At 52.4% G+C, this 22,980-nt stretch overlaps 1 protein-coding gene across 2 annotated transcripts in view; it reads right to left on the bottom strand.

The window, feature by feature from the left end:
• Positions 1 to 22,980, bottom strand: part of PTK2B (protein tyrosine kinase 2 beta) — a 109,335-nt gene that overhangs the window by 52,792 nt on the left and 33,563 nt on the right. The gene's annotated exons all lie outside the window — the stretch shown is intronic.

Here is a 22,980-nt window from a genome sequence, read left to right as displayed (position 1 = left end):
ACGGCATTACAGCGGTGGGCAGAGATATAGGCGCAGTTGTGATCTCGCCCATCCCGGGGGCTGCCAGGCTGGTGTAACCTGATGGCTGCCCTGCAGCACTCTTGTTCATACAGGATCAGATCTCCCCCACCCTGGGCTTTCTGATCTGCTCATCACTTTCCACCTTGGACCTACACACCCAGCTCCCCCCACCCTCTCCACCTGCCCAAGGCCGGATCCTTCCTGCGCTGGGAAACTACGGCTGAAAGTCTGACCCACTGTGATCCTCCCAAGTTCCCAACCTTGATTTTCTCCCCTCTTCTTTTTAGTCAGTCCAGCCCAAGCCTGCGGCTTTGGATTTGGGGTTTTATGCGGAAGGACAAAATGGTGCATTTCCCAGCCTTCCTCAGCAACCCTACAATAAACAAGCCAATGGGCATGGCCTAGCGCTCACAAGCAACCCTACAATAACAAGGCAGTGCGGACAGCTATGCTCTGGCAATCAACCCTACGGATGGATCACAGTCCGGCCCTCGTAAGCAACCCTAGCATGACAAAGCAGCGAAGGATTTAGCCTTCGTCAGCAGCCCTACAATAATAAACCAGTGTGCACCGTACAGGTACAATTTTCTAAGTCTGCAGATCTGTACATCATGCACCCATCACTATGGGCTAGGTTGTGAGCCCTTTACTGGCATGGGTGAGCAGTGTCACACACAAATACTCTCGTGTCCTTGACGGGCATTATCTGTGTCAGCAGCTGTTTGCCAGTTCATGGGCTTTACCATCTGGTCCTCAGTGAGACTTTTCCCCTGAACAAAATTTTTGCAGTTCCCTTTATAACAAACCCCTGCAATGCCAAAGTCGATTGTGAGTCACAGCTGACTTGATTTCTTATGATGGGGCATGGCAGAGCCAGGAAGCACACACAGATGAACAATCTCTTTCATCTCAAAATGATTCACCAACTAGACCACTGAAATGCAGCCACCTCTGGGGAGGAGGGCAGCCGCTAACTCGCCCAGCAGCTGCCCAAGAGGAAATGTTTTCCCACGACACCAGGGGAAAGTGTTTTTGTGGAATCACAGAAAGGCAGGGCTGCAAGGGACTTTGAGAGGTTATCTAATGCAGCCCCCTGCGTGGAGACAGGACCAAGTAAACCCAGACTAGGAGTTTGTCCAGCCTGTTCTTTTAATATATGGAGATATACTATACAATAGAACTGGAAGGGACCCTGAAAAGTCATTGAGTCCAGCCCCCTGCCTTCACTAGCAGGACCAAGTACTGATTTTTGCCCAAGATCCCTAGGTGGCCCCCTCAAGGACTGAACTCATAACCCTGGATTTAGCAGGCCAATGCTCAAACCACTGAGCTATCCCTCCCCCAGGTTCTTAAAAACCTCCCATGATGGAGATTCCACAACCTCCCTTGGAAGCCTGTTCCAGAGCTTCACTCCCCTGAGAGTTAGCAAGTTTTTTCCTGCTGTCTAAGCTAAACCTCCCTTGGTGCAGATTAAGTCCATTACTTCTTGTCCTGCCTTCAGTGGACACGGAGAACAATTGTTCACCCCCCTCTCTGTAACAGCCCTTTACACAGTTGAAGATTGTTACCAGGTCTCCTGCTCAGTCCTCTTTTCTCAAGGCAAAACATGTCCTTTTTTTTAACCTTTCCTCACAGGTCAGGTTTTCTAAACCTTGGATCATTTCTACTGCTCTTCTCTGGACTCTCTCCAATTTGTCCACTTCTGTCCTAAAGTGTCACACCCAGGACTGGACACAGTGCTCCAGCTGAGGCCTGCCCAGAGCGGGACAATTACCTCCCATGTCTTACATGCGACACTCCTGTTAATACCCCCCAGAATGATATCAGCCTTGTTCACAACTGCATCACATTGTTGGCTCATATGCAATTTGTGACCCACCATAGCCCCCCAGCCCTTTGCAGCAATATTACCTCCTAGCCAGTTATTGCTCAGTCTGGAGTTGTGCATTTGATGTTTTCTTTGTGAGTATAGCACTTTGCACCTGTCTTTATTGAATTTCACCTTGGTGACTTCAGATCAATTCTTCAATGTGTCAAGGTCGTTTCGAATTCTAATCCTGTCCGCCAAAGTGTAGGCAACCTCTCCTGGCGAGGTGTCATCTGCCAATTTTATAAACCTACTCTCCACTGCATTATCCAAATCATTCATGAAAATATTAAATAGTACCAGACCCAGGACAGACCCCTGTCAGTCCTCACAAGATACGCCCTTCCAGTTAGACAGTGAACCATTGATCATTGATCATTGATCATCACTCTTTGAGTACAGTCTTTCAACCAGTTGTGCACCCACATCATAGTAATTTCACCTAGATCACATTTCCCTAGTTTGCTTATGAGAATGTCATGAATGACTGTGTAAAAAGCCTTACTAAATTCAAGACATATCACCTCTACTGCTTTCCCCCAGCCACTAGGCCAGTGACCCTGTCAAAGAGGGGTGGAAGAAGACACTGACAATCCCAGAGAGGCCCTGGAGACCAAGAGACCCTATAGCAGTCCATTCAGGGCGAAGCTGAAGCACACGGAAGCGTGGAACGCTTGCCCTACAACTGCATATGCTCAGTCGCTGGGACAGCCAACCCATGACGTTTCACCAGCATCAAGGGAAACAACCCAGGCTGACGACCAGTGACCAGCTCTCGCTTGTCCTAGTTTGAATTAAAGCCAAACGTCTCAGCCTGAAATGTAAATCACCTCGATAATGAGGCAGGAGAAGAAGGATCAATCAGCCTAAGGGGAGAACTCCCTGGAGCAGAATAAGGACTTACGAGGAGAGGCTGAGGGAACTGGGGTTATTTAGTCTGCAGAAGAGAAGAGTGAGGGGGGATTTGACAGCAGCCTTCAACTACCTGAAGGGGGGTTCCAAAGAGGATGGAGCTTGGCTGTTCTCAGTGGTGGCAGATGACAGAACAAGCAGCAATGGTCTTAAGTTGCAGTGGGGGAGGTCTAGGTTGGATATTAGGAAAAACTATTTCACTAGGAGGGTGGTGAAGCACTGGAATGGGTTACCTAGGGAGGTGGTGGAATCTCCTTCCTTAGAGGTTTTTAAGGCCCGGCTTGACAAAGCCCTGGCTGGGATAATTTAGTTGGGGATTGGTCCTGCTTTGAGCAGGGAGTTGGACTAGATGACCTCCTGAGGTCTTTTCCAACCCTAATCTTCTATGATTCTAAGTGGTTGACGATCGCCATTTCCCCGACGCACAGCAGAGAGAGGGCTCAGTGACAGACGGGGATTCCTGCCAAGACTGGATTATTTGGGGGCCAGTGCAGAAGCAGGAATCAAAGCAGAATTGGGCCAACGCTACTGAAAAATGATGCCCCACCATCCAGTTTGTATTCACTGTTGGGCGATGTCCCCGCTGACGTCACCCTCAGGACGAGTCATTCAAACCAAATTTCAAATTCTTTTGCACACAAGAGAATTTGTGCCCTTATCCAACTGAGGGACAGAAAAACTACCATGTGACTCAGCTGACCAATCACAAGAGTTTAAATACGGAACATTCTGATATTGCTCACAATCGAGCCACCTTTTGAAAGGGTGAGGCTGGATTTCCACTAAGACGCATGCATTGCATTGTTCTGCAAGAGGATGGCTGGATCCCAGCTAAGGTGCATGAATTCCTTTGTTCTGCAAGGGGATGGCTGGATCCCAGCTAAGGTGCACGTTCTGCAAGGGAGTAGCTGGATTCCAGCTACCAAAGGGGGCCAAGGGGAGGGGCTACAGGTGACCAAACAGATCTTCTCCATCTTGAATACGGCACTATTCCAAGTGAAGCCTTAGCACGTGAGACTTCTGGGTTCTGAGGTGTCTGAGTGCTCTGGCTAGCACACTTCGCGCACTGCTGAAGCTACGAAACCTGTGGATATGTATCTCTGTGTGAGCCTCTGTCCACAGAACCCTCACAAAGTATGTTCTGTGGCACTGAAACGGCTCCATTGCGCCCCCACCCTGTCTGGGGGAGATGGACTGGGCGAACTCCTAGGTCTTTTCCATCTCCAGTTTTTATAACCACATTACACTCCAGTGCACAACTGCTGTCCTACCTGCCACGCCAAACCCACTGGTTGCTGCTGTTTGCACCCTGACCCTGCTCTCCCCGGATGCATGCGTGATGCATGAAGGAGCTCTCAGAAAAGGACCCGACACTGCAGGCGAAGTGGAGCCTCACACAGAGGAAACTATGGGAAGAAAGACTCCTGGGCCAAGAAAGACCAGCTGCAGTGAGGAAGGTGTGTTCTCTGTACCTCACAGGCAGGGCTGCTGGCATGTGGCTAGTTGCCAGCTATTTCCCATACAGCAGGGGTCTGAAACACGCAGGCCGCATGCACCCCGCCAAGCTCCCCACGCCCCCGCCCTGAGTTATTTCCTGTGGCCGCCAAGCTCCCCTCCCACCCAGCACGCCGCGTCCCCGCTCCTCTGCCTACCTCCAGGCGCTTCCCGCCGCCAAACAGCGGAGGAGCAGGGAACCGCGCGCTCAGGGGAGGAGGCAGAGAAGAGGCGGGGATCTGGGGAAGAGGTTGGAATAGGGGCAGGGAGGGGGTGAAGTTGGGGTGGGGATTTTGGGGAAGAGGTTGGAATGGGGGAGGGGAAGAGGCGGGGCCTCATCGAAGGGGTAGTGTGGAGGCGGGGCTTTTGTACCTTTATATGAAAAGGTGTCAGTGGTGTGGCCCTCGGGCCAATGTACTAGTCCGCATGTGGCCCTCGCGGTGATTTGAGTTTGAGATCCCTGCCATACAGGGACGAAAGGCCCTGCCATCGGGTAGCTAAGGGTGGGCAGCAATCCACGGCCCGGAGCGGGATGCCGATGTTTGCAGAGTGCTCAGCGGTTATCGGCCACACGGCAGCAAATGAGCAGGTAACAGCACTGATACAAAGCGCGGCTGGCCGAAAGGTCAGGTCACGGGCGTGGCTTGTAGCAGGGGCTATTACTATTATTTATTAGTATTTATTATGTGTGTCACACAGCGGCCCATGTTGGGCTCAGACCCCCCCATTGCGCTGAACATTGAATGGACACGGCCCCTGTCCCAGAGGAAGATAAGTGACATCCAAAGGGCTGAAAGAGTGGGATACAATCAGCGAGAGTTTCTATAATCAGTGCAGTTCTTTCTCAGAACGATAACTATTCCGAGCCAGTGCCAGCTAGTGCCACCTGCCCGTGGGGTGTCATGGGCTGAGCCGGGTATATTGAGGAGGGGCGTGACGGAGGAGTGGGGGGCCCAGGTGTTGAGAGGGGACCTTGAGAAGGGAGACGGGGCAGTAAGTGGAGAAGCAGGAGGGAGTCAAGACAAAGGAAGGTGTGAGAGGGAATCAAAAGCAGCGAGTGATCGGCTGGGATTGGGAGTGTAGGAATCGCCCGGACCTGCAGGAAGCTGCTGTTTGGCTAGGACCGAGGCAGAGCTGAAGGAGGAGGAGAGGCACCTGCAATGGAGGAAGCCGGCGGGGGGTGTTTGCCGGTGGTGGAGGAGAAGAGGCCCCTGAGAGATGAGCCAGGGCTGGCTGATGGAGGGATGTACTTTGCAGAGGGGCCGGGAGTAGACAGTCATGGAGGGAGAGAGAGGCATCAGAGCGCTGGAGACGGAGGGCCAGGCACTGGGGGCACGTGGGAGATGCTGAAGGCGGCGAGGGGGCAGTGCTGGTCACAGGGAACACGACCAAGGGAGCAGCGTTTAGGGGGATGAGGCGGGGTGGGCCCGATCGCCGGGCCAGGCATGAGGTGAGGGGAGAAGCCAAGCGGCTAGCCCTGTTGGCTGAGGGCGGGCACAAGGGGGAGACGCAGCCACGCGCACTAGGCCGACCCGCGACAGCACATCCCGGCAGACGGAGACATTTGCTCATCTCCGGGCCCATTCCTAACAAGTACAGCCGCTTCCCAAGAGCCGCAGTGGGCTGGAGCCATCCTCCCGCTTCGTGCCAGTGAAATGTCTCCATCTGTTCCTCAAAATGCTTCCTTCTGCTGCCTGCTTTTCAGGGCGCAGAGCTGGTGACGGGGGGCTGGGGGGAGAGTCTCCGTTCCGCCTTCAGCACGTTCCTCTTTTCAAAAAGCCTCCTTTGAAATCCCCCACAATGACTCAGCTGCGTGCCGGGGGATGGCCCCTGCTTGTCCCAGGATGGGCATGGCCCGAAGACGAGTTTCCCTGACACCGCCAGCCTCCCATGGGCCTCAGCCCTGCCCAGGTGGGTGAGAAGGGCAAACAGGTCCAGTGCCCGGTCAGCTGGAGAAGGCTAAAGGCCAGGAAGCAGCTGCCTGCTGGTTCTAAGCCGGAGCCAAGGGTCATGGAGGGCTGAAAGAAGGGAAGCAACCACCACTGATGTCTCCTTGTCACAGCTGGGCCCAGGACTGCGAAAGGGCCCGGTGGAGTGAGGGGGTGCTCCCCTGGCTAGGACGCTCCCAGCAAAGAGGCTGTGGGACTGCCATCCCAGAAGGCAGGGCGGGATGGCTGTCCCGGGCAGAGGGACGGCGGAGGACTGACTGAGAGGCCGGAGGTGGTGGAGGGTGCCCGAATGCTGCACGTGTTACGTCAACGGCCAAACAATGACATGATTTTTAAGGGCGCCGGGGAGATAGGGGCTACGCTTTGGGACTCGGTATTGTTAATAAACCATGAGAATGGACTCGGGGAGAAGCTTCCATGGAGTTACTGGGGGGCGCAAAAGGGAAACTGAGGCAAGGAGCCGCTTGCAAGGCTGCCCCGAGGCCTCTGGTATACACTGACATTGAGGGATAGCCTAATCCCAGTCCCACTGAACTGTCACAAACCAGCATAGCCCAGTCCTCACAAGCCAGCACGGACCCCTGTGGCAACACCCCCCCAGTACAGCAACCTAAGAAAGCCAATGCAGCCGGGACTCTGTTAGTAAAAGAGCATTAACCATTGACCTATGTGTGCCCCCTGGAATTACTTCCTAAACCTCTGTATCCTGCCCGCCCCCGTTCCTCCAGTACCTGCGCAGCCACCTCCCAGTGGGGACCATCCACTAACGAAGATGCTCTCGCCATGCTCCCATACCAACGTAAATGTCTCCTAACACAAGAGCTAGACTCACCCACGCTAACTGACAGCTCCTTCTTTTTGGATTCCTCTCCCCTCGACCGCCTGGCACAGCCCATCTGGTGGCCTTCAGGCTGAGATGCAAGGTGTGTTTATACTGTTTAGCATTGGACCGGCTTTTTTGTTTTGGAGGTTGGGTTTTGTTCTGTTTTAATTTTCTGCACTTAAAGAGACAATGCCAACATATAAATAGGGATTTGTCTCCAGGCTGTATTCTGCTACCACTTGGAATCCAATGCCAGCAGTAGGGATAGAACTCAGAGCCTCCTGCTCAAGCTAAAAGAGAATCTCCATTATCAATTGGCAGTACAGGGCATAGGAGACACAGTTGTGCAGTTCTTACCTCATCCAGCAATAGTAACACACACATACATCCACACACTTACTTTTCATTACAGCGTATTGTTAAACCTATTTTCTTGCCAGTGTTACCAATAACAATAACCAAGGATGGTTAAAATTCTTTCTCTTTTAATCATCTAGTTTGCTGTTGATTCTTTAACACTCTGTTTGCTTGTCCATCAGCTTGGACAATGGAAATCAATGAAGTGAGTATCACTTGGGTTCATAGGGACACACAATGGGGGAGATAATATCTTTTATTGGACCAACTTCTTCCAGAAGTTAAGATATTACCTCACCCACCTCGTCTCTCTAATATCCCAGGACCAACAGGGCTATAACAACACTGCAAATAACTTGAGTTCATAGTCAACTACAGGCTCAGGTGATCAGCCCCCCATGTTTGGGCTGCAAACATTCCAGAAGAATGTTTCCTTGTTTGCAAACAATTGTGTCTGGGAAATGACACAGAAACCCTTCAATCTAGTCTCTTTTTTCCCCTCTTGCTTTTCTACTTTGTAAATCTGACGCTGGATCTCTGCTGAGATAGCGTCATGGCCTCATGTTTTCATGAGATCTAAATATTGGAACAACCACAGCGACACGGGTTAATTAAAAAGAAATTAGCAAAAGAGCCATAATCAGTGTGGAATTTCAGACCACAATTAGTGAAACAGAGAACCCGGCCACTGAAATCTAACTTGAGCCTCAAGGCTGCTGTCCCTGGTCAGGGTAAGGGAGCTCAAAAGGGAATTGCACCTGTGGCTGGTTTGCATAAATTCCAGCAATGGCAGGAAATCTACTCAGACTTGGCGCATTGAGCCATCGTTTGTGGGGGAACGTGGGAAAGGCAAAAGCGTCAGTCCCCATCTCACATAGCTAGAACTGAAGACGGGATCAGTACGAAGTGTAACATGGTGGCAGTGTGTTTTGAGTCCCTGTCTAATGGCTGGTCCACTAGAGGATAAAAGCCTACTACTCCTGGTGGGTTCGTCTTGAGCTCAAGTGGCAGAGGTCTGTGTGACAATCCCGAGAATCACTTTACAGGGACAGGCTTGGGGAGAAAAGGCCCCAATCCTGCAACATGCTGAGCACCCTCAACTCCCGGGAGCTTGGAAGCATTCAGCAGCTGGCGGGATCAAACTGCTGGGGGAGAGGCCTTCTCGGTTTTTCCCAGCCCAGCCCTCGGAAGACTGGCAGGCCGAGGAGCATGCCTCGTTGTGTGTGAGCTGTGCAGGGTTTTTGCACAGCGGCTGGTGTAGTGCCCCCACCAAGGGAGACGGAGTGCCACGCTCAGGGAGACTGAGTTTCAGTGGCATTTCTGAACCTCATGAGCAGGAGTGGGGGAGCCAGGTGGTCTGGAAGAGCGTGAGATGGATTTAGATCTGTCAGGCCATCCGAGCCGCTCTCCCCTCGCCAAGGCAAGGCTGTTTTCCAGGTCGGGTTCCCTCGGCGGTTCTGCCTAGTTCCACATAACACCAGCTAGCCCGGAATAGAAGGGGAAGTGTGTGGGACTGCAGACCAAGACTGGGGCACACTAGGAGAGCTGCCCGGGGAGCCCAGGGCTGGGGGAGAGGAGCCGGCGGTTAGGATTGAGACGCATTGGCAGAGCCGAGCGTGGGGTCCCCTGGATGGATGGTGATTCAAGTCAGCCTTGAGTGGCATCAGCAGAGCCCTGTACATGCGCAGCAAGGGAGACAAACATACACAGCTGAGAGGCAGTGTAGCCTAGTGGATGGAGCACTGGTCTCCGACTCAGATGCGTGGGTTTTATTTCCCGCTCTGCCTGCTGGGTGACCTCGGGCAAGTCACTGCGCTACTCTGTGCCTCTGTTTTCCCATCTGTAACAAGGGGATCATGACGCTGACGGCCTTTGTAAAGCACTTTGAAATCCACTGATTGAAAGTGCTACCGAAGAGCTGGATTTATTATTTTTACTTGCCTGCACCATGCCTGGTTCAAAGCAGCCCTATTAACCCCTAAGGGCCACAAAAACAGAAAAATAACTCATTTGACTGCAGGCCAGGACGAGGATTTGAAAACACATCCGTTGCAATAAGCAGTGAACCTACCATGGGGAAACAGCTCAGCTAATTCCCTGTAAATTTTCCCCGCTATTTAATAGCTGGATAGATTTTAATAACTCATGATAAATAAAAACAATCTGCAGATGGGAAAAAAATAGGCTGTCATAAGGGACGCAGTGACGCACGGGCAGGGGTGGTCTTTGCTAGTTATAAGGATGCAGAAGGCCCGGCGGAGGCGAGACGCCGGGGAGCGAGCGTGCATCATGAATACAGTTCTCCTTTCATTTCTGCTAACAGGTCTGACAAAATAGGATTCAAATATTTTTATTATACGCACACACAACCACAACAATGAGCTGCTCCCTCCACAATCCACACGGACAAAGGCAATTTAAAACGGGCAACATCGGCCAGATTAGCAGCCCGCGACACTGAAATCCCCATCCACGCCACCAGCACACGCCGTGGATCATCAGTCCTGCTAACGATCATCCACAACCACCTTTGTATCTTCTCCCTGGCAGCTCCCAACTCCGACACAGAGGGACCACTTTTAAGGGGTGGAGTTCAACACCCAGAGCCTCATCCCTGATTGGCCTCTCCACAGACACTCCCAATTAACTGTTACACTGAGGATGTGGGTGCCACTCTACCTGGAACTGGACTGAGACCCATCAAACTCATTTCATTAAGCCACCAAGCAGCCACTTTGCTAGCCAGTTTGGATCACCATTGATCTTACGAACATAGCCATGGGCAGACTGGATCACAGCTCATCTAGCCCGGTATCCTCTCTCCGGCAGTGGTCAGCACCAGCTGCTTCAGAGGAAGGTAGGAGAAGCCCTGCCGTGGGCAGCTATGAGATAACCTGCCCACAGGGGTAGATTCTTCTTTACTCCTAATAGTTAGGGCCTGTTGCAGGAAGGGTCAGATTCCCTTCCCAACCCTTGGCTAAGGTTTGTGGGGTTTTTTTATCATCTTTATTCTAACTCTGGATCACCTTGTTGTCCATGGAAATGTCCGGCCCCTCTTTGAATCTTACTAGGCTTCAGTTATATCTCGTGGCAATGAGTTCCACAGGCTGACTGCACACTGTATGAAAAAGTATTTCCTTTTCTCACTTTTGAATTTGCCACCTTTCTGTTTCATTGACTGCACCTTTGCTCTTGCATTCTGAGGCAGGGCACACCCAAGTTCCCGGCACACCTCCTCTCTCTCCCTTTCTACGAGATTTTTCCCACGCTTTCAATCATTCTCAAGTAGCCTTGGCTGTATTTGAACCAGCAGCCTAGAAATAAAAGCCTCTCTAGCCCCCTGTTCACCGGTCCTCTAGGACTGACTGAGCATCTTCTGGTCTGAAGTACGAGTCGATTCTTCCTGCTTTACTGGGGTCTTGAGTTTATGGTACCAGTCCTGGCACTGAATCACTAGGTGGCCTGAAACAAACCCCGCCCTGGCTTTGTGCCTCAGTTTCCCCATTGGGGAAACGATAATCCTTGACCATCTTTGAAAGCAGTGCCTTTGTGCCGCCTCATGTGCCCCATGCACTCAGAAAGCATTGTGGGCACAGCGGCAGGCCAGTGGGGGAAGAAGGGAGGGGCTAAAAGTTTTGCTAACTTTGGTGAATGAGCTATTTTCCGAGCCCTGTCAGTGGGTAAGGGCAGTCAGCAGGCAGTCAGAACAGTTGACACCCGCTCCATTCGGTGCAGCAGAAGAATGTGTCCCCCAGCAGCCTGCCTGCTCGGAGGGCTGTTTTTATTTTTCTTTCTGTGCCAGTGCGGGCTCTTTTTAGCTTTCAAGGTGGAATAATGCAAATCCCACCCCCCACTGCCCCTAATTGGGCTGCCCTCCCATCTGCTGACGACATACACCAGCAGTCAATGCCTGAGTTCCTGTGCCAGAGCCCTCATTGACTCACTAGGTGCAGTGTGAGTCAGGGGTCCATTATGTCACATAATGCCTGGTTTTAAACAAATCCGCTCACCCCAGGCCCTGGCTTTTGTCCACCTGAGTCTCCTCCTACGTCTTTATCTCAGCTGGCTCCCTCTCCCAGTGCCAAGGATTTGGGAATGCTATTTAATTCCTGGAATTGAATCTCTCCAGCAGTATTGCCTCCCCGGCGCTCCAGGTTCACACACGGCGGCTTTCCGTCCCTTCCCCCGGTTCCCTGCGTCTTCTCTCCCCAGCTGCCTGGCACAGGCCACGGCACCGAAAGAACTTTTCAGACGTAGGCCCCAAGTTCTAATTTAGATCCAAAGTTTGGTTCGTACCCATCACTACGTGCCTCTAGCTCCGGCGCAGTCCCATATGGTGTCACCCCTCTGCTTGTCCATGATGCCAGCTTGGCCCTTTGGCCCATTTCTCCCACAAATCTTCAGGTCCTTTTCCATGTCTCCCCGATGCCCGGTTCGCCCTCCCAGCTCTGCTCCACTAACCCACTAGCCCCCCTCCCTTCTTCAAATCCCCCTCTGAGACTCACTTTTTTTGCATTTAGGTGTCCGAATCCCATTGACTGTCTATGCATTAGGTGCCTAGCTGCCATCTGTGCCTTTGAAACGTCTCCCCCACAGCACGAATTGTACTATCAAGGTGATCACAGAAGACCCCAGAGAATGATTAAAGGATTTGAAAATATGTCTTATAGTGATAGACTCCAGGAGCTCCATATCTTTACCTTGACAGAAGGTTAAGGGGTGACTTGATCACAGTGTAGAAGTACCTACATGGGGAGCAAATCGTTCATAATGGGCGCTTCATAGGGTTGCCACCTTTCTAAATGCTGACAACCGGACCACCCTGCCCCACCCTGCCTCTTCCCCCGAGGCCCCGCCCCTGCTCCGCCTCTTTCCCCAAAGCCCCATCCTGCCCCGCCTCTTCCCCCAAAGCCCCACCCCTGCTCCGCCTCTTCCCCCGAGGCCCCCCCCGCTCCGCCTCTTCCTCCAGGCCCCATCCCCCGCTTACTCCTCTCCCCCCCTCCCTTCCTCAGCCGGATCCTCTCCCTTCCCCCCCACCAGCCGCGCTCCCTGCTCTGGAGCTGCAGCTTGATGCGGGAGCCTGCCTGCCTGGCTATGAGATGCAGGTAGGAGCAGGGCCGGCTCCAGGCACCAGCACAGCAAGCAGGTGCCTGGGGCAGCCAATGAAGAGGGGCGGCACGTTCAGCTCTTCGGTGGGAATTCGGCAGAGGGAAGAACCTGCTGCCAAATTGCTGCTGAAGAATGAAGCGGCACAGTGAAGCTGCCGCCGATCGCGGCTGCCCCCCCACACCAACCCGCTCCCCAGCAGGAGTGCCAGGGGGAAACCAGGGTGGGGCAAGCCCCCATGCCCTGACCCCATTTCCCCAGCAGGAGCACCAGGGGGTGGTGGCAGGGGGGACTGCAGGCAGAAGGGGTGAGGAGAGGCCCCTACTTGCCCTGTCCCCGGGCTCCACAAAATGGTAATCCACCTCTGTCCCAAAGCATGAGGTTGTATCCTAATAGCCATTGATGGACCTATCCTCCTTGAACTTATCTAGTTCTTTTCTGAACCCAGTTATACTTTTATTTGATTCTTAGATTAGTCCAGTTCTTAGTGAAATGGATGCCCACGGCACAAAAACCACTCTAGCAATTGGCTCGAATTACTCCCCTCGGTGGTGGTCTCCATGCAGAATGCGGGGACTGAGTGGGCTTAGAGGATGAGCTACCAACCGCTGACGTGGTCCCCCCATGTCGTGGTTGAAGCATATTGGTGGGGTGACGGGAGGGAAGCTTGCAAACCTACAGCTTGCTCTTTATCTGCTCTATGAACAACCCCTCTGCTCCTTCCAGCACTACATCTAGTGAGAGAAGAGAAAGGCTTAGGCCAAGATGAGACTGCTGCAACCCATGGTCTGGGAAGTCCACAGCAGGGCATGATCATGAGACTGCCCTGCTGACATGGGCCAGCAAAGACTAGAGCAAAGGGCTATAACTATTCCAGGGGAACAGGCCAGATGCAAGGGAAAAAACACAAAGAGGGTGTGTACGGGGAAATAAAGCCCAGGTGGGGCAAGCAGGAGAAGACTGGGAGAAGGAGACCTCCTTTGTGTCTCCTCTCATTTCTCTCTTGAGGAACGAGCAATGCAACAGAGAAGTAGGGTGACCAGATGTCCCGATTTTATAGGGACAGTCCCAATTTTTGGATCTTTTTCTGATATAGGCTCCTATTACCCCCCACCCCGTCCCGATTTTTCACATTTGCTGTCTGGTCACCCTACAGAGAAGTGAATGAGCCCCTCTCAGATCTCAACTCTAGCCCTCATGCACTCTGCTGCCTCTAAATCGCATTAGGCAGGCGCTGACAGTTCCCCAGCCAGATGCTGGTAGATGCACGGACACCTCCCACGCTCAGCTAATGCAACTAACAAGCGTGAAGAGACCTAGTTAGTGCACAGGAAGACTAATCACAGATCAGTAACTGGTGCAGATTGAGAGAGGTGTTAAGCCCCAGGATGTATGGGGAATAAACCAGTAGACCAAACGGGGACTTTTCTATGGTTCAGCTGAGGGTTGTTTCAATAGCGGGTTTGAGGCTTATGAACCTGGTGCAATTTAGCACTGAGAACTCAAGACGATTAATGGGCAGGAGAGGACAGATGCCAAGGTGATGGACGCGAGGTAGACAGACTGGGTGGATGGAGGAAGGATGGTTACTTGGCTATCACATGTGCCTTGGCTCACACATGGGAACAGGTGCTCAACCCGGCGGATTCTTGCGCCTCATTAATTTGGGGATAGGAAAAACTCTTCCTCCGGGCAGACTGGTGGGGTTCTTGGAGTGATGGTGGATTGTCTTTCCCCGAGCATGGAGGGAGGATCATCCATCAGGATCAAATGGTTCGTTCCCATACGAGGATCAATTCCTTGCGATTGCAGGCCGCAGTGGATGGACCGAGGACACTGGTAGAACCCCACCCCCGTCTCTCTCTGAAGCAATGGTATGGGCAGCAGCTGGAGACAGGATACTGGAGAGCATGGACCTTGGTCTATGGCAATTCCTAGGTTCTCCTTCTTCTGTTCTATGTATATGCGTCGCTTCGAGGAAGGCCGCTTTGGCTGACACAGCAGTGGCCAGAAAGTGGCCAGCTCCATGCATGGGACCTTTATTCCAGACTGCAGCAGGAGGTGGCATTAACCAACCAGAGCTCTTTCATTTTCATATGGAGGAGCGGGTAGTGGGATAGGGACGGTCCTTGGACTCTGGCTTTGCACAGCAGTTAGTCCAATAGGGCCTGATCCTGACTGGCAAAAATCCATGTGAGATTGAAATTGTAGTAACCCTTTCCCCATGTAAACATCCTCTTTAGCACCCTGTGGTTCTTTCTTTGCACACCCCACACTCCTATGGCCTGCAGTGGAGGAGAAGGACCTCAGTGGATTGTGTCTTTTAACATTTGATTCCAACACAGCAGATTTGGTCCATGGAGGGATAGCTCAGTGGTTTGAGCATTGGCCTGCTAAACCCAGGGTTATGAGCTCAATCCTTGAGGGGGCCATTTAGGGAGCTGGGGCAAAAGTCTGTCTGGGGATTGGTCCTGCTTTGAGCAGGGGGTTGGACTAGATGACCGCCTGAGGTCCCTTCCAACCCTGCAGTCTCTGTTGACACTATGCTCTGTCTCCAGCTGCAGGGCTCAGAATTGACTACGGCTCTCTGGTCAGCAACAGCCACTCTCCTGGCCTCTGATGTGTCTCATGTTGTCAACACCTGGTTAGCCGCAGGCCTGCAGTGTCTGTGCACCATGCACACTACCGGGGAGAAAATGACAGCGCCGTTTAGGTAGGGTAGGTGCAGTCGTGTTGCCATCTAGTGGCCGCAGCCCCCAGAAGTACAATACTACTGCTGCCGGTAGATCTCCTCCTTCAGCTCAAGCACTAGGGGCACCTGGTTCTAGCACAGAAGAGCTCAAGGACTAGCCCTGCTCTCTCTACAAAGTCTCGCATGGCGATGCTGCACAGCAGTGTGACGTCGTGGGTGGTCGTGGCTTTGCTAGAATGGGCGCTTGGAGGTGAACCCTAGATGCTCCAGGATTAGCTTGGTCTCACTTCAGGGAGTATGCTGTGCGTGTGGGCATGCCTTCGCTGGAGTCCAAGGAGTGACTGCAGCTTGGCCAGCCATACCTGAGCTAGCAGGGCAGATGTGGCAGGGCAGGGCTGTACAAACGGGCCAGAGACCCTGGGTACCTGCTCACGCTGCTGAAGCCAGAGGTGCTGCAGGTACTGTGACAGATGTGGGAATGGTCTGCCACATCCTGGGAGACAGTACCTTTGGGGTCCAGTGTATTCAATGAATGGTTTATGTATTATTGTGGGCCGGGGTTGTAGGTCACCTCTCAGGGGGAGATGTGACAAAGTGAGACCTGGGAATTCCAAGGACTGTCTGACTCAGTTTACCCAACTCCAGTTATGCCAAAACCCAGCCTTTTGAAGCGATGTCCAGAGAGGGTCTTTTGTCTGCTGATCTCCTGTTACCAAAGGCCGAGATCAAAGGCCCAAGCTGGATAAAGAAATGGCTGCTCTGCTCAGCTGGCATTCCGGTTCTGACTCTGAGACAGTTATGAACTTGTAACCATGGGGACAACCCAGCTGGGGGTTTTGAAGGACTGACATCTGCTAGAGGCTGGAACTGGAGCTGGGGTGACGTCTGGCAAGCTTTTTAGCACGTGAGTAGATGCTGTTATTGTTTAATATGTTTGCTCTGTTATGCTTTTAGCAGAAGAATCAATGTGCTTGCTTAGAAAGAGTTGGGTGGTAACTCATACACTGGGCATCGCTCCTGGAGAGAAAGCAAAGTGCAGACACTGGCCTTTTTGACAGTCTGGCTTGCTGGGGATACCATGATGTAGCCAGGGAACTGTGTAGCCTTGAAAACCCCCAGTCAGGAGGGAATGAGATGCGAGTTCTGCCCAAGAGAGGTGACAGCTCAGAGTCTAGAGCGGGGCCCCAGAGGGATCACAAGGGGGAATACAGATGCAGTTGCCTGAAACGATGACATCCACACAGCAATTTTTAGCAGTCCTAGCGCAGGTATGTCTACCGGAGATGTAATCACCCTTTGGATTGTAGTGTAGACACACCCCGAGTGTCACAGCTGTTCTGTGCTGGATGGAATGTCAGATGCCGAATGCGTACAGTTTACAGGGAGACTCTGGTCTGTGTTGTTAATGACCATGGATTCGTTAAATCCTGCAATGTAAGGTCATGCTAAAAGTAGCCAATGGGCAGCTAAGGTCAGTCCCTTTGGACACCTTGCGCTTGATTCCCAGCAGTGTTGAGCACCCACAACTCAGTGGAAGGGAACAGGAGTTGCGGGCGCTCAGCATCTCTGAAAATCAGGCTGTTACCTTCAGTCAAGCCAATGAGGCCGATCAGACCTCACGTTTCAGGCCATCAGCTGAACAATTGTTTCCACTAACTTACAGCAGCGCGCAGATGGCAGCTGGCTACATTATGGTGCGTTGGAGTTCTCTGCTCTCCCAAGAAAAAGGTATAGCTCACCTGGACTAGAAAAGCGGTTTGATCGCACAAAGCAAGACCTGGTTACTAGAAAGAGATAAAAGGAGCACGGTGGCAGGAAGTTGTCTTTATAAAGCCACTCGGTGGCAGGAAGTTGTCTATATAAAGTCATGCAGTGGCAGGAAGTTGTCTATATAAAGCCACTCGGCTAACCTGACTGGGTGAAAGTTGTTTGTTCAAAATGCTCTAAACTGAGCTGCCACTAAGAGGCAGTTTCTGACTTTCCCATCCCCCGGTTTACTCTCTGGTGTTGTGATTTATGCTGTAATTTGCTCAGCACTTAGAGACAGCTTTGATCTGCGAGGTGCCACTGTCTAATTACAGCCTGCATTGTGCTGCTGTATTTTACAGAAAGACTCCTGAGGGCTCGCTGCTCTGTGTGCATCTGAACTCATCCAGGATGCTGCGCGCCGGCTCCAGCACACTGCAAGGTTCTGCTTTTTAAAGTAACGCGATGTAATCATTGTCCTAAGAATACATAATTACAGGTCTGGCCCTTTAAGATCCCTCCTGTCCTACAGGAACTCAGTGTTCTTCACCCTACATGGGTTTTAAAGGGACAGGCCTCTGTTTTTCAGATTTCTCTAAGGGGAATTTTCCCTATCTGGGTGTGAAAAGTCAGAGCCACCATGATTATGGAGTAGAATAACCCCAGCATATGTCATCAGCAGGATTTGAACCCAAAATCTTCAAGTACTGCAACACAGAGCGCGACCACTTAAGCTAAAGGAGTTGCTCCATTAGTAAGTAGCCATAACAGGCTGTTATCTACTAAGGGACAGCCGCTAAAGGGGAACTCAGCACACACTCTGCCAAAGTGTTACAGGGTTAGTTGGCTTCCTTCCCTCCCGCCCCCAACTTCTCCTGCTCCTTTCTAATCCTGCAGCACCAGGGCAAAGCAGGGTGAATTCTGAAGTTACCCACAATGTTCGGCAACATACATGATTCTCCCAGATTTGAATTAAAAATATCAGGTGTTCTTCCCACCCTGCCCCCTGTTGTGATAACTGGGCCTTCAAATTTGCCCTAGTGCTGAGCTCAACTGTGAAAAGTTCATAAAAATGTCACAATTACATATATCAACAGTGAAAGGTGAAAAAGTGAGACCGACTGAATGAGTCCAAACACAAAGGCCTCTTGCTGTCTCTTGTCAGTCAAGGCCGGTGTTAAGGTGGTGGCTGGTGAACATGAAAAGTCTGGGACTGGAAATCAGTGAACCAAAGCGGACGTGTCACAAATTCGGCCTAACGGCTGGACAAAATGCTGAGGGGAGGGGCTATCGGCCCACTACTCCCTTTGTGGATCCTTAAAGAAAGAGAAAAATTGGCTACTAAAGGAAGTTTCACCATCATGGCTGACGCTCCCGGGACCCTGGACCTCCATCCTAACCTGGAGAGATTTCTAGGCCAGAGAGTGGAACCCACTACCACCTCCACCGCTCAATCCCCAGCTAAATCCCAACCTCCACCTGGGGTGTCACACACACACACACTTCTTTCCTTTCTCTCTCATTTTTCCTTCTATCAAGGGTCTGGCTTAGCCAGCCGAGCAGGCGTATTTTGCAACGTAAGCCTGTGACCAGAAAGAGGCAGCTAAAAGCAATGCCCTACCCAGCCCGATGCTAGGACGAGTTTGCCAGGTCTCAGAGTGGCTGATAAAAAAGCCATGTGCTGGGCCTGTGGTTTTTTTCAACAGTGAGAATGCAAGTGAGGGTCAACAGCACAGCATCGCGGCCAGGTCGTGGGAGGCCAGACATTGTAGTCAGAGCCAGAGTCCACAGTCACGAGTCGGCTGGGTCAGAGGCAGGAGATAAACTGGAGATCAGAACCATGAGTCAGCCCCCAGGCTCAGGCTACCAGGGGTCAAAGATAGGAGCCAGATGCCACATGCCATTGGAGTGCGGTGCACACAGTTCACCAAGAGCAGGATAAAGCCCTGTTCAGATATCTTCCTCTATAACACTGACAGATCCCGGTCGTCGGCAGGCAGGATCGAACCTGGGACCTCTGAAGCTAAATGCATGAGCCTCGACCGCATGAGCTAAAAGCCACGTAGCTCTTAGCTAAGGCTGTGGAGCAAACTCATTAAGCTCTAAGTGGTCTCAGCAAAAACAGTGAGGGGTCCGTGTGGCACCTTAGAGTCTAACAAATGTATTTGGGCATAAGCTTTCGTGGGCTAGAACCCACGTCATCGGATGCGTGGAGTGGAAAATACAGTATTGCCCAAATAACGTTAGTCTCTAAGGTGCCACAAGGACTCCTCCTTGTTTTTGCTGATACAGACTAACACGGCGACCCCTCTGAAATAAGTGGTCTTGGTGCCACTAGATGGGACAGAACACCACACTCTGGAGGTGTGTGGGTTACACCTGCTGCTGGCTTCAATAGGCCCAGCGGGCCTATCAGCCGCTCTGGGACTCTGCCACTCAGACCTCAGGGGCAGAACCACTGGGGCTGGGGTTCATGCGTCCCAGGGAAGCAATTGTCGGCAGGCTGCCCCCGTGGGCCCAGGGTCAAGCCACGGTGCTTGTGACAGACAGAAGCTGCATTTTCTGTCTTGCCTCTTCTTTTCTTTCCCCTTTTGTGTTTGGCTTCTTAGGAAACGAGGTCAGACTTTAACAACCTCAGCAACAACCCCGGCTCCAGCCCACTTCAGTTGACCTCTCTGTGCCCGCAAAGCAGCCATCCCCATACGCAATACCATCGAAGACACCGTCAAGCCAGGACTGGTTTTTCCTTCTAAAAACTCTCTCCAGCTAACGGGAGTGAGGGCTGTCATTGAAATGAAAGCCTCCCTTCATACGCTACGTTCCAAAGGCTTTAACTCCTTTTCCTTCTTTTCTGTCTCTTTACTAAAAGGTAAAAAGGACGGAGAACGCTGCGTTTGCCACGGCGCTAAGCAGGCTGAGGTCTCTGTTTGCCAAACCCTGAACTGCTTCAAACTGCTCCATGTTGGATCGTTTCAGAGCCCTTAACTCTTTGGGCCACTCGGTTCCATCTAAATTAATGCAACAGCCCCCACTGTAACGCCCACTGGCCTTCAGGCTCTATGTGTTAGTCACTCCTGGAGGCTGGAGCTGGGGAGTGCTGCTGTTTAAAATCTCCACTGATGCCGTGTGTCAGCCTGGGGAGTGGGTGTCGGAGAGGTGAGCCAGCTCTGAACTGCAGAGGACTCGGCACCAGGATGCGGCACCGGCCTGGTCAGCCTTGTCGGCCTGGCTGCTTCTCCCCGTCTGTCTCTGCGCAGCGGGGCGCACTACAGAACATCGTGAGCTCTGCGGCTGGCGCATTTCCGCCAGGGCTGCTGTCGCAGGAAGGAGACGGGTGGCTTCCTGCAGCCGGGAGAGGGCACCTGGGTAGCAGCGGGCTGGGGGAGCGGGCTGGCAGGCGCTGTCTGCAGCACGGGGCTGGCTGCTGTGAGGGACACACTCCTGTTGCTCCCTGTCACTACAGGGCCCCATATGCAGATGTTCCCCTGGGGCAGCAGCCCGCAGGTGAGCCTGGGGCAGGGAGTTCTCATAGTGCAGCCCGCAGGCTCCCCCCCCCGCCTCAACCCCTATGTCTGGTGCTCACCATCCTCCGGTTCTCAGTTCTAACGGAACTAATCATCTAAGTCCAATCTGATTGGCTGCTCTGCTTTGCCCCTAACTCCAAGAGCCAATGAGATTTCTCAGAGCTGAGCTACCATACCCAATGGCTTCCAAAGCACCAATCCGGTTCCCTTAGTCAATCTCTGGTTGTATTAGATGCCAGTAAATTAGACCCTGGGCGAAGGGCATTACTGGGCAAATAAAGCCTGTGGGCAGTTTACTGAAGGAGCCCCATGAAGTGGGGGGGGGAGAGGGAAACAGAGGCAGGCCTGTGGCAGAATCACACCTGGTCAGCAGAGGGAGCTGTGTTTATAGTGATCGTTTTAAAAAATATCACCTCCGTTAACTATTTCCCAGCTGATCAAAGCAGATTCAAGAAGAGAGGGCGGGTGGTGTTTGAAGATCTACACACGCAGCATCTCACTTTGACCCTCCATGGTTATTTAGGAGACGCAACTACTTTCCCCCACCCTCACCCTCCCTCGAGGAGGAGGGAAGCCCCAGGAGCCTAGCAGGGTATATAAGCCCCACAGAGGGGCAGCCAAGACCAGGGACTGAAGTGGGACATCCCGGTTGCACAGTTGGGGGATCCACACCCATATGGATCCACAGGGCACCCAAGAGTGTATTTTGAACATCTGCACAACAGGGCGTCGCACGAGGCTGGAGCCTGGTTTGTGGGCGGAGCTTGGAAGGTACCGCGACTCCCCCCACCCCCAATTCAGTTCCTGCGGCCTTGCCTCTGCCGTTCCTGACCCCCTAGGTTTGACTGGGGCAGCGGGCACTAGCTGGGACTGACCACAAAAACCCCCCAGAAGCTCCGGCTAGTGCAGACTGCAGCTGCTCACCTTCAGAGTGGAACAGACTGGCAGCAGACTATCACCCCATACGCTCCTATCGCTCTGTGGCTGCTAGTCGACATCCAGGTGAAACTCAGGGTGCTGGTCGCTCTCTACAAAGCCCTGACCTCCCACGTGAGCGCTGGAAGCCCTGTCTTGATGGGGCTGAGGCATATTGTTATCCAGGCTTCCCACCGGTATGGAAATCTGGTCCATCAGCTCCCCAGGCCAGTCTATATCCATTGTCTAGACCAGTGTCTCTCAACCTTCCCGGAGTACCAGACAGGGCCGGCTCCAGCATTTCTGCCGCCCCAAGCAACAACAACAAAAAAAAGCCGCGATCGTGACCGGCGGCGGCAACTGGAAAAAAAAAAAAAAAAGCCGCGATCGGCGGCGGCAGTTCAGCGGCAGGTCCTTCGCTCCTAGAGGGAGTGAGGGACCTGCCGCCCCGAATTGCCGCAGGTGCCGCCCCTCTCCCTTGGCCGCCCCAAGCACCTGCTTGTTAAGCTGGGGCCTGGAGCCGGCCCTGGTACCGGACCCCCTGCAGGAGTCGGACTTGTCTTGCATACCTCAAGTTTCACCTCACTTAAAAATTTCCTTGCTTACAAAATCTGACTTAAAAAGACAAAAGGGTCACAGCTACACTGTGACTGCAAAATTGCTGACTTTCTCCTTTTTACCATATAAATATAAAATGAAGCCATTCGATTATAAATACGGTACTTACATTTCAGCGTATGGTATATAGAACAGTATAAACAAGTCAGGGTCTGTATGAAATTTTAGTTTGTACTGTCTTTGCTAGTGCTTCTGATGTAGCCTGTTGTAAAACTAGGCAAATATCTAGATGAGTTGACGTACCCCCTCTGCGTACCCCAGGGGTACTTGTACCCCTGGTTGAGAACCACTGGTCTATACAGCTGCAGGGTGAAGGGTTTAGCTCTTCCAATGTGGCATATTAACACGACTCGCGCCACGTCACGGTGACATGCTCCTTATACATGCATGTAACTGTACAATAATAACCTGTCCAATCGCCCTGCCCCCTTCCCATCACATCTCTCCCCTCACTGCGGCTCAGACCACCACCCAGCCTGGAATAACCAGTGCGTTTCATCACACTAGTCATTCCCTCTCCCGGGAAAGGGAAAGTGTTAAACTGACAGCCGAAGACAAAATAAGAGCAGACCCGACACCTCCCCATCAGACACCTCTTCCCCACAAGATCCTTTCTGCATACCGCTCCCTTAGCTCACCGGCCGTTGCAGCAGGGTGAGACGCAGCATAAAATCCAGACACGGATCATCTAGAACGCCCATCTAGTCCAACCCCTTCGTCCCAAGGCGAGCTTGTTCCCTTCCCTCTGCTCTCTCCTTCCACTCCAGCTGCAAGAGGCTCCTCCACCACTTAGACTGGGAGTTTATTCCACATCCCCGTAGATTCCACAGCTAGGAAGGGTTTCCTGATGGTCAGCCTAAATTCTCCTTGGCTGCATTTCACCTCCAAGTGAGAGCTCATCCTCCTTCCTCCCAATCTCACAGCTCGGTTTATTTTGGGCTGCATCTCTAAAATAA

The sequence above is a fragment of the Malaclemys terrapin genome, chromosome 3, assembly GCF_027887155.1.
Source record: "Malaclemys terrapin pileata isolate rMalTer1 chromosome 3, rMalTer1.hap1, whole genome shotgun sequence".
NCBI lineage: Eukaryota > Metazoa > Chordata > Testudines > Emydidae > Malaclemys > Malaclemys terrapin.
Note: the sequence above shows the minus strand (reverse complement) of the source record. Positions and strands in the feature narration are given on the sequence as shown.